At 37.0% G+C, this 12,667-nt stretch overlaps 1 protein-coding gene across 1 annotated transcript in view; it reads right to left on the bottom strand.

Annotated features, from left to right (window-relative positions):
- The window catches only part of LOC145280113 (ubiquitin-conjugating enzyme E2 U-like), a 66,329-nt gene extending 60,475 nt beyond the window's left edge, over positions 1-5,854 (bottom strand). Inside the window, exon 1 of the mRNA XM_080131866.1 lies at positions 5,783-5,854. The gene's annotated coding sequence lies outside the window, so the exon portion shown is untranslated. The remainder of the gene's footprint in view (positions 1-5,782) is intronic.
- Between the last annotated feature and the right edge of the window lie 6,813 nt (positions 5,855-12,667).

Genomic DNA, 12,667 nt, shown 5'->3' with positions numbered 1-12,667 from the left:
AGGATTGGAGTTGATCAAAGTTACTGTGTAGATTGGAGTGCTGGGTATCCTGTGAACTGCATACTCATGATATTCGCCCAGGATTGGAGTTGATCAAAGTTACTGTGTAGATTGGAGTGCTGGGTATCCTGTGAACTGCATACTCATGATATTCGCCCAGGATTGGAGTTGATCAAAGTTACTGTGTAGATTGGAGTGCTGGGTATCCTGTGAACTGCATACTCATGATATTCGCCCAGGATTGGAGTTGATCAAAGTTACTGTGTAGATTGGAGTGCTGGGTATCCTGTGAACTGCATACTCATGATATTCGCCCAGGATTGGAGTTGATCAAAGTTACTGTGTAGATTGGAGTGCTGGGTATCCTGTGAACTGCATACTCATGATATTCGCCCAGGATTGGAGTTGATCAAAGTTACTGTGTAGATTGGAGTGCTGGGTATCCTGTGAACTGCATACTCATGATATTCGCCCAGGATTGGAGTTGATCAAAGTTACTGTGTAGATTGGAGTGCTGGGTATCCTGTGAACTGCATACTCATGATATTCGCCCAGGATTGGAGTTGATCAAAGTTACTGTGTAGATTGGAGTGCTGGGTATCCTGTGAACTGCATACTCATGATATTCGCTCAGGATTGGAGTTGATCAAAGTTACTGTGTAGATTGGAGTGCTGGGTATCCGGTGAATCAGTAATGATTAAAAAAATCTTGGTATCATCAGCTAAACATGAAGACGAAACTTTTCAGCATCTCAGCATCTTAGCAAGGAAGAGGATGAAGAGCAATGGGCTGAAACAGAACTCTGTGGCACACCGCCAGTCACATCCGCCCAGTCACAGCAACTTCCATTGACTACAACTCTCTGTTTTCGGTGTGAGCAAACTACGGGCCCACTGTAGAGTATAACACTAGATTCTGAAGGTAATTGTGTGAGAAGTTGCTCATGTTATACGATGTTACTAGCCTTAGCCCAATCCAGAAAGATGACATCAACTGGTAGATTATGACTCAGATGTCCAGGGATTCAATGAGATTTTTGACGGTAACTTGTCAGAAGTAAATCCGTGTTGTTGTTTACAAAGTTGTTTTCCTTGGAGTAGTCAGTAGTGCTCTCAGATGTTAGCTGCTCCATGATCTTGCAAACAATTGATTTGAGAGAGACTGGTCTGTAATTGGCCAGGTTGGACTTTCTAATATGACACAAACATTTCTACATAATACACCCCTACATCACGCTCAGCTTACGCCACTCACTATTTCAAACATACACCCTGAAGAAACTCCCAACACACACACACACACCAGCATCTGTATTCCCTCAGCAGAAACACACAGATCTGCACATAAAACAAAGTTCAGCAACAGCAAATCATCTGGAGCAATCACAAGATCAGATCGTATCGTATCCCCCCCCCAAGGTACGACCCTTTATGAAAGGTTCATACCTGAAACTTCTTCCAGCAAACTCTGCTTGAACATTCATATCTTTAATGAAAAATGAAAGAAGGATGTCATACTATCGATTATCTTACACTGTTCTTTAGCAGTATGAGTTATGTCCCTTTGAAGATAAAGATGGCTCTTGTAACCCAATGACGTCTTGTTATTTCTTCCCCTTATTATTACGTATTCGTACAAACAAATATTATGAAAAGATACAACAGGTGTCACTCTAGAAATTTACAAATGTTTTGATGTTATTCTAACCTTACATAATATACTAGTTCACCAAAGAAGAGACAAAAATTATGCTTTGGATAATTTAAATGACGAGTGATAATTTGTGTTATTTAGATTATTCAGACTACTACTCTAATTTTGAATGTTATTCTCACAACGTTTCGGCTGATGTAACCTCCAACCTTCTTCAGGTGCATCTTGTTGAATTCAGAAATCTAGATTTCGAACTTGAGACTGTACAGAATTTTGAATGGAGCTCTTTATTTAATTCACAGGGGTAGCTTGTTTTGTTCTGTCAGCCATAGTCAGGTCAAAGTCTTTAATTCATTATTATATTCTTAGTATCGCCTGTATGGAATGAAAGCAGCAACCCCTACGGAGTAAATAATTTTGTACAGATTTCTAAGTTCAACATACAGATTCTTGGATTCACCATGGTTACATTGGTCGAAACATAACATTCAAGATGAGAACATGAGGTGAAACTAACTTTTAAGGATCTCTTATTTATTTTTAGTATTGTCACCTATACTTAGTGTTAAGAGATGAATGTGTAGCAACTGTGCTAAAAGCAGTAGCAGAGGCAGCAAAGATGTAATGGTGGTTTAGTGGTTAACAACACGGACTGAAAACGGTTTGATAAAATGGAGTGCCAGATAGACTGTTTTTTTACAGTGAGGAGACCACCAGCAAGCTGATTCATCCACATCGTTTCTACCAACCCTTTCTAATCCAGGTCGTTCCACAGAAACGCTTTCACTTAGGCATGTTGACAACTTTCACATGGTCCCTCCCGTAAGTAACCAATATCCTTCTAGAAAGAATTCTTAACAGAAAGATATCGAGGCAACAAATGCCAACAAAATCATTATGAAAGATGCTCAACTACAAGCAAACCCTTTTACCTACAACAACAACAACAACAACAACAACAGCAGTAGCAGTGGTGTGACAGCAGCAGGGAGGTGATGATAGCTAAGTGGTTAATAACATGGACTGAAAACCTGGTGTATCAAGTTTGAATTCAGTTCATCCCAAATAAAAACTTTCACTTAGGGGTGTTCGCAACCTTCACCTGATCCCTACGTAAGTACTTGATGTCTTTCTGGAATAAATTCTAACAGGAAAAAGAATGCCAACAATAATCATCCAAATTCATACAAAATTAATGAATGATGCTCAACATCAACAACAGGGAAGTCACGATGGCCAAGTGGTTAACGACACAAACTGACAGCCTGGGTGTGCCAAGTTCAAATCCAGTTCATTCCACAGAAACACTTTTACTTAGGTACGTTGGTAACTTTCACATGGTCTCTCCCATAAATAACTGATATCTTTCTAGAAAGAATTCTTATTAGAAAAATGTCTTCAAGTCCAACATAAACAAATTCCTGATGAACCGCCCCCTTAAGTAAGACACTTCATCAAATCTCCAATACTAACGATTACTACAATACTATTCCATTGATTATTGTATACGCAATAACCCTTATCCCCCGAGTGGCTTCTGGGCGTTGATAAGTGGTGACTTCCATATAAAAAAAAAATATCAGGGAAACCAACAACATCTCAGAAATGATACTCAACAAGAACAACAACAACAAAAGCAACAACAAAAACAAAAATAACGACAGCAACGGAAGCAGAAGTAACACAGCTACTCGTATAACGAGCTGCCATTATGACTTTGAATCTGTGCTTAGTTTCTGATTGGTGCAAGCATTCAACTTCCTTTCTAGCTTGTCCAGTTAGAGGCCATCTCTCAGGTGAACTAAGTACACAACAAGAGTTGATAAAATGGAGTGCCAAATAGACTCTTTTTCTTTTTTCAGTCAGGAGACCACCAACAAGCTAACTCATCTACAACGTTTCTACCAATCCTTTCTCTCTTCAGATGCAACCAAAATCCTCCCAGAGCTCTGACCCTGGGTTCGACTTTAACAAGAAGACACCACAATCCATTATGGCTACTTCTGGACACACATGAATGAAAACCAGTTTTCTTTTTTTGTTGCAGACCATCTACTGGTTGGCTAGTTGTGTACAAATCTCAAGAGCAATAGGAGCCTCTTATCATGTCTGAAAGTGACACAATGTTCAACGAGCGAGATCGGAAATGTGCCACTGTACAACTCATACTTTCTACCGATCCAAGTTATAACAACAGGACCATTGCCAGCACCCTCAAAATGCAAATTCGGATTGTTCAACGCTTGAGGGTACAGCTCAACAAAGTTTCCAGCCATGGTTATGGTCTTTAGTGTGGTTTCAAGTGAGGGCCACATCATGCCACCTCACATATTTGAAGTAGGCTTGCGAGTCTACACCAAAATATATGGATGTGCTGAAGTGTGTGGTGATCCCCTGGTGCAATCAGGTGGCCGCTGGTAGATCATGGGTGTGGCAGTAGGACTCAGCACCGGCTCACAAGTCCAAAGAGACCAAGGCTTGGCTTCAGAAGGAGTACTACGACTTTGTACCCTTCTCTAACTGGCATCCCCTCCTCCACTGATCTGAACCCGCTGGACTACTTTATTTGATCATACTTCAAGAACATCACCAACATGACCTCCCATAACACTAAAGCAAGCCTGATCGTCGCCATTTGCTGAGTATTCACCAAGCTCTCGTCAGCACTTGTGGAAAAAGCATGCTTCCAGTTCTGGACTTGTATCGAGCCAGTGATTGAGGCTGAAGGTGGCTACATTGAATAGATGTCAGCTCTACTACATAATCAAGTCACCTGAATTGATTTTATCAATAAAAGTTTTAAAATAAAGCTGTAATATTGTTTTCTTTAGGGCGACAAATTTATCGTTCCACCCTGTAGACACAGCTTGACTTGCATGCATGTATACGTAAAAAGATTCTCATATATGAACTTTTTTCCTTTTCATTGCAAACAGGATATCCATTCTATCCTTCATATGTTAACTGTTCTCTCTTTTAGTTATTCCCTAAGCTCAAGGAAAACCTGAGAGGCTGTCATTATGAGATAATTGAGGAAATGAAAGAGGCTGTGATGAGAGCCATTAACACGTTCACACAAGATGACTACCATGGGGCCTTCCAGAAGTTGTTGGAATGGTACAACAAGTGCATTGCAGCCGGAGGAGATTACTTTGAAGGGGACTAGAGTTTCATGCGTGTACTATCAATAAAAGTGCCCGTACAAAAAAAGTCTAAAAACTTATTGAAAGCACCTCGTATATATATATATATATATACTTCAGAATAGTTTTTATTTAACAATCAGTTGTTATGGAAACGTGAGATTGTAGGTTTACAAAATATTACTGGCAGTAATATTCTATAAGTTATCCCATCTAAACAGGAATTGCTCGATATGCAAGATAGAGCAAATAAATTAAATTGTAATTCAATGAATTTTAAAAAAACTCTCATTGAAATGAAATGAAGTGGTTGAGTTTCATATCAAAGAATTTTTATTATTCTAAGCAAGACAAAGAATGCTTTAGAAAATTAATCTCCTTAACCTATAGGGTTTCGATGTCTACCATCTCATCAGAGGAGAGAAAATATTAGCAAATAGTTATAAAGGTATGCACCCTGTTTGCTAAAGTCAGTGAGACATGGAAAGTCAAAGTGAAAATAATGCATTTATCAAAAGTCCTGTATCAGGAGGGTTTGTAGAAAAAGGATATGAATGTTTTTTAGATCCAGCTTGCTTGGTAAAAGCCCGATTCGGATATCTACACAGCTATGCGGATTACCCAATATATAGCTTGGACATTATTACCAAACGGATGTAGAGAACGTATAACATACATACAGGACTTTTGCTCTCGGGAGGGAACAAATAAATACCAATATTCTGTTATGTTGAAAAACAGTCAAGTTCGTTTGTATAAAAAAGATGTGACTATTCAAAAAGTTGAATATTTCTATTTGTCTTCCTGGTCAAATGTACAAGGGTGGAGTCGGGTGAGCATAGGTCCTGGAGTGGTTGGTGTGGCTCGGCTTTGGAATTCTGGAGTTTAATCTAACATAGACTTGTACAATAGACAAATATCTATTGACAAACACGAACAAATGCCAACACTGCAATACCGAACAACACAATAAAACATTACTCACTTCAATAGTCGGTTTGCCGGTTGAGTGGGGGGAATCAATCAGTCTAGAGTTCTACTCTGTCTCTCCCGTGGGCGCTATGCCCAGGGGAGGGGGGGAGGGGGTTAACACGTGTTCTCTTGTTGATGCTCAAACTCGTTCTCTCTTTTCTCTTTTCAAGGGACATCACTCCTTACTCTACACCGTAACCGGTGTTGTTTCTTTTATTTCCTTACAGACTTATTTCTTTGGAGTTTGAAACGATTTTCATTGGTTGAAACAATTTCGCATGTTTCTATAAAAACTTACTATAGCTATTAGAATTTATTTTGAGTCGCTTTCAGCTATTTCATTCAATCTAATATTTTAGCACTTTCAGCAATTTTATTAATCATATTCCGAATTTATTTAGCAAATGAGAATGGCAATTTAGGAAGTGTTTGTGTAAGTAAAGAATTCATAATGGACCATCTGCTCTCATCACAAGAAATTCAGGATTTTAACTGGAATTATACTTACATTTTACCAAAACTAATGGGAAATGAAGTCCACTTTGAAGCTTCACTGTGTTTGATAGCCAATTCGAGCACATGTGAGGCTTCTGAAATACTCAGGTCTTTGATAAAAAGGAAACAAAAAGATGGTTGCCAATGGAGATGCAAACAATGTCTGTCAACAATTACCAAACGCAAAGGGTCTTTTTTTTTTTTAAATTAATCTACACATAAGATATATAATAATACCGTTGTTTTTATGGAATATTGACATGAAGCAATGCAGAATTCAGGAGGAAATCGGTGTTGCATCACACACAATCTTTGACTGGATGAACTTCATCAGAGAGATTTGTGAGCAAGACTTGTTGAACAAGTCGGATTATATGAGAATGGTACTGCTAAGGTAGTGGAAACAGAAAAGTCTTTTTTCTTCAAGAGGAAATATAATTGAGGAAGAATTAGAGATGGCATTTGGTGTTTGGAGAGAGAGAGAGAGAGAGAGAGAGAGAGAGAGAGAGAGAGAGAGAGAGAGAGAGAGAGAGAGAGAGCAATGGATGCAACAGTTGAAAGGAGAGACCAAGAAATATAATTCCCAATTAAGTAAGCATTAAAAAAAAAAAAATTATTTAAAAATGTCTGTTTTATTTCAGTTATGTATTAATTTATTTACCTAATTATTTTTCTTTCTACACTTGCCCCCGGTCACCTCACTCTAAATACTATTGTTAAAATTCATCATTGGAATTTATTGTTGTCCATTTGCGGCTTGTCATTCACTTGCTGAATTTCCCCTGAAAATAAACACGTTCTCCAATTTTGAATTCAACGTTTTCTCACATTTCCTTTTACAAAAAAAAAAAAAAAAAAAAAAAAATAGCCAACGCCATTCCACTTTTTAAGTATACTTTTCAAATTGTCACACTAATAAATGTGCCACCTAGTGTTGAATGTTAAAAGGGATAGACAATTTCCATTCAAATCAAGTCAGGAATGACTTTAGCAAATTTAACCGAGTTACTCAAGTATTACATTTAGTTAATAATGAAGACAATGAAAAGAAGTTTCATTTTTACATTTAATAAACAACTTTATTTGTCATCTTCGTTAGTAGCATGTACACAAGAGAAACGGATTAGTAGGTGGAAGTGTTCTTGTGTAAAGATAGATTTAATACATTGCCGGCTTGTTGAAGAGAGAACAGCTCAGTTCAAGACGAAGGAGGAAGGTTAAAGGAGAAAGAAAGGAAAAGGTATTCAGTGTGTTTACGTGTTGTCATTGTTGTGTGTGTGTGTCGGTGTATTGACGAGAGCAGTTCTGTAGCATGATAAATAAAGTTTGTGTGGGTACCGCACGTGGAAACAAATGGGAGTTAGAAGGTCGCCATGTTTGCTTGTTGTACTCACGTTCAGCTTGAGGCAAAAGGCCCCGGTGAAGTCTGCTGCCTGGAAGGGTCAGGAGGAAAGAGAGAGTAGGAGTTTCAGATTTTGCCTCTTATGTACTCGGTCACATGATTGAGAGCTGGCTACTGATTAGACAAGCCAGGGAGGAAATGGATTTCAAATCTCGGGCCACAAGAATTAACTCCTGCCTATGATTGTAGCGAGTTTCAGCGGCTACAGATACAAACCTTTCATTAATAATAGTACCTGAGGTGGAGATGAAGATTAGACTTTAGTAAGGCTTGTTGAAGGAGAGAATAGTTCCGTTTACACATGTTTGTAGCCAGTAGTCATCAGGACGAAGGAGGCTGGTTAAAGAAGAAAGAAAGTAAAAGGTATTCAGTGTGTTGACGTGTTGTCGTGGGTGTGGGTGTGTCGGTGTATCGATGAGAGCAGTTCTGTAAAATGATAAATAAAGTTTGTGTGGGTACCGCACGTGGAAACAAATGGGAGTTAGACGGTCGCCATGTTAGCTTGTTGTAATCCACAAAAGCGAAAATGTTACAAAATGTAATTATCACAAAAGCGAAAATGTTACAAAAGCGAAAATGTTACAAAAGCAAAATGTTACAAAAGCAAAATGTTACAAAAGCAAAATGTTACAAAAGCAAAATGTTACAAAAGCGAAAATGTTACAAAAGCGAAAATGTTACAAAAGCGAAATGTTACAAAAGCGAAATGTTACAAAAGCAAAATATTACAACAGAAAAATATTACAAAAGCAAAATGTTACAAAAGCGAAATGTTACAAAAGCAAAATATTACAAAAGCAAAATGTTACAAAAGCGAAAATGTTACAAAAGCGAAATGTTACAAAAGCAAAATGTTACAAAAGCAAAATGTTACAAAAGCGAAAATGTTACAAAAGCGAAAATGTTACAAAAGCGAAAATGTTACAAAAGCAAAATGTTACAAAAGCAAAATATTACAAAAGCGAAATGTTACAAAACCAAAATGTTACAAAAGCGAAAATGTTACAAAAGCGAAAATGTTACAAAAGCAAAATGTTACAAAAGCAAAATGTTACACAAGCGAAAATGTTACACAAGCGAAAATGTTACAAAAGCAAAAATATTACAAAAGCAAAATGTTACAAAAGCGAAAATGTTACAAAAGCAAAATGTTACAAAAGCTAAATGTTACAAAAGCAAAATGTTACAAAAGCAAAATGTTACAAAAGCAAAATGTTACAAAAGCGAAATGTTACAAAAGCGAAATTTTACAAAAGCAAAATATTACAAAAGCGAAATGTTACAAAAGCGAAATGTTACAAAAGCGAAAATGTTACAAAAGCGAAAATGTAACAAAAGCAAAATGTCACAAAAGCGAAAATGTTACAAAAGCGAAAATGTTACAAAAGCGAAAATGTTACAAAAGCAAAATGTTACAAAAGCGAAAATGTTACAAAAGCTAAATGCTACAAAAGCGAAAATGTTACAAAAGCGAAAATGTTACACAAGCAAAATGTTACAAAACCGAAAATGTTACAAAAGCAAAACGTTACAAAAGCGAAAATGTTACAAAAGCAAAATGTAACAAAAGCAAAATGTTACAAAAGCGAAAATGTTACAAAAGCGAAAATTTTACAAAAGCGAAAATGTTACAGAAACAAAATGTTACAAAAGCGAAAATTTTACAAAAGCAAAATGTCACAAACCTGAAAATGTTACAAAAGCAAAATGTTACAAAAGCGAAAATGTTACAAAATCAAAATGTTACAAAATCGAAAATGTTACAAAAGCAAAATGTTACAAAAGCGAAAATGTTACAAAAGCAAAATGTTACAAAAGCGAAAATGTTACAAAAGCGAAAATGTTACAAAAGCAAAATGTTACAAAAGCAAAATGCTACAAAAGCTAAATGTTACAAAAGCAAAATGTTACAAAAGCGAAAATGTTACAAAAGCAAAATGTTACAAAAGCAAAATGCTACAAAAGCTAAACGTTACAAAAGCAAAATGTTACAAAAGCAAAATGTTACAAAAGCGAAATGTTACAAAAGCGAAAATGTTACAAAAGCAAAATTTTACAAAACGTAACTATCACAAAAGCAAAATCCTACCTGGATATTTTTATTTATAAATAAATACATACTGAAATATTTCAAATTTTCATAGCAACCCCATTCTTTATTTGTAGGTCCAAATATGCTTAAAATAAAGATCTACATTAGAGATGATTTTCCATTGGAACATTTCCAAAGAAGATCTACATTAGAGATGATTTTCCATTGGATCATCTCCAAAGAAGATCTACATTAGAGATGATTTTCCATTGGAACATTTCCAAAGAAGATTTACATTAGAGATGATTTTTCATTGGAACATCTCAAAAGAGGATCTACATTAGAGATGATTTTCCATTGGATCATCTCAAAAGAGGATCTACATTAGAGATGATTTTCCATTGGATCATCTCCAAAGAAGATCTACATTAGAGATGATTTTCCATTGGATCATCTCAAAAGAGGATCTACATTAGAGATGATTTTCCATTGGAACATCTCCAAAGAAGATCTACATTAGAGATGATTTTCCATTGGAACATCTCCAAAGAAGATCTACATTAGAGATGGCTTTCCATGTGGGAGGAACATCTCCAAAGAAGACCCTAAATTGCCCTATATGTGCTTTCAGATTGCACTTGCTCACACCACTGTATTCATATTTGCCCTCTATCACCCTCATAAGTTGAGTTTCTATCTTAAAGAGCATATCAGAGAAAATTGACCACATTCTGTCTGCTCATTCTTTGGCTGTGGAGACTTCAATGTTCACAATGTGAAATGGTTAGCCCACTCAAACAAGACAGACGAGGGGAGATTCTGTCACGATTTCTCAATTGCTTATGACCTCATTGTTCATGAACCCACCCATGTGCCTGACACTGATGATCAGTATGCAAGTCTCCAAGACCTTTTTCTCACAACTTGCTCTGAGCTATGTTCATCTTCCGTTCTGTCCCTACTGGGATCTTCTGACCACTCGGTTGTATCAGTTAAGATAAAAATGAGATGTAATAAGTTCTCTGACATACCTCTCCATCGTACAGTATACTGATACTCTATGGCTGACTGGGATAGCTTTTGTATATTTATACCAAATCTACCCTGCGTTCTATGTTTAAAAATGACATGTCCTTCATAGTATCAGAGCTGACAAAATCATTAATTGTAAGTATAGACCCTTTCATACCCTTAAAAATTCCAGCAAAAACCTAACAACCAGCTGTGGTTATCTCCACATTGTGCTGCTGCCATTGCATACAGAAATCAGTATTTCCATTGCTTCCAACAAAATAGATGTACTGACACTAAAGTTGCCTTCAGGACTGCCAGGAACCACTGTAAAAGAGTAACAAAGAATGCAAGAGAGTTGTATACTTAGTCCATCAAGTCCAAAGTAGCTGAGCAGCAGCTTGGTTCCCACTAATTTCGGCAAATAGCAAGCAGAATCCTGAATAGAAGTGTGTACTCTATCCCAATCATCATCAATGGACTTAAGGAAATCTCGCCAGCATTGGACAAAGCCAAACTCTTTGCCCAAAACTTTGCAGCTAATTCTACCCTATGTGATCAGCCAACTCCCTGTATTTACTCCTGTGTCTGAAAACACAGTATGCAATATATGAATATCTGTGCATGATGTTGCCAAGCTAATTAAAAACCTTGATTCCAGTAAAGCAACTGGCCCTGACGGCATTCCAATTATCGCTAAAAAAAACTTCAACCAGAACTAGCTCCCATTCTAACAAAGCTGTTTAAGCGCTGTCATAAGGAGAATTGCTTCCTAATACCCTGGAAAACCTCATCAGTATGTCCTGTATTTAAAAGTTCAGGTGATTGGTCATCTCCCTCTCAATACAGACCAATCAGTCTCCTGTGTGTGATGAGTAAGTTGCTGGAATCTATGTTAAATAGAAAAGTAGTCAACTACGTCAGCAAAAATTACCTTAGTGGTATGCAATATGGTTTTCGATTCTGCTAGATCTACAGCAGATGTGCTGACAGTTATATCTCATAGGATTAGCGAATCTCTCGACTGAGGCTTCCTTCCTAGGGCAATTGTCCTTGACATATCAAAGGCCTATCATAGGGTATGGCATAAAGGTCTACTCCACAAAATCTCCAGCTACAGTATAGCTGGAAATGTCTTTTAAGTTATTAAATCATTTCTCTCTAATAGATTCATAAGAGTAGTGGTTGATGGGCAGAAATTAGAAGCTCACAGTATTAATTCTGGCGTCCCTCAGGGATCCATCTTAGGCCGAACTCTCTTCCTGATCTCCATAAATGATCTCCCAAATCACATCCTAAGATCATTCGTTGACATTTATGCTGACGATACTACCATTTATGGTAACACATCAAATGCCGTAAACGACCAAGTTCTCTCTGATTCCCTCTTCTCTGATCTTGATCACGTGATGCAATGGGGAAAAAGGTGGTTGTTTAATTTTAATGCATCTAAAACCAAACTTCTCTCTTTCCATCATCAATGCTCTAATCCCCGTCTGGCATCAATCGAAATGAATGGCTCTCATTTTAGGGAGGCTCCATGTTTTGACAAGCTTCTAGGTTTGATCTTTACTCCTGATCTGAGATGGAACACGTACATCAAATCTGTTGCTAAGGCTGCTGGAAAAATAGTGGGATCCTTCGATAGTGTTACAAGAAAAGAGCCCTTTTCTTGTAAGTAAGAAAAGCATTAGATAGACCGATATTCGAACTTTGTAAGCAAGGTTCAGAAATAGATTCAGAAAGGAATTCGCATTGTTCAGTTTCACATAAAATAGTTTAGAGATGTTGTTGGAAAAGGAATTTTAATTGTTCGATTCTTTTTGTGAAAAGTGAATTAGAATAAGGTCAGAGAAAATAACGAATAATAGCAAATTAAAAACATATTGAAAAATAAGTTAGGTCGAAAAATAGGTTAGTAAGAATTCTTTGTTTGCAGAAATGGTTTGGACATGTGC

The sequence above is a fragment of the Euprymna scolopes genome, chromosome 7 (assembly GCF_053919585.1).
Source record: "Euprymna scolopes isolate OS-2025 chromosome 7, ASM5391958v1, whole genome shotgun sequence".
In the NCBI taxonomy this organism is placed as follows: Eukaryota; Metazoa; Mollusca; class Cephalopoda; order Sepiida; family Sepiolidae; genus Euprymna; species Euprymna scolopes.
Note: the sequence above shows the minus strand (reverse complement) of the source record. Positions and strands in the feature narration are given on the sequence as shown.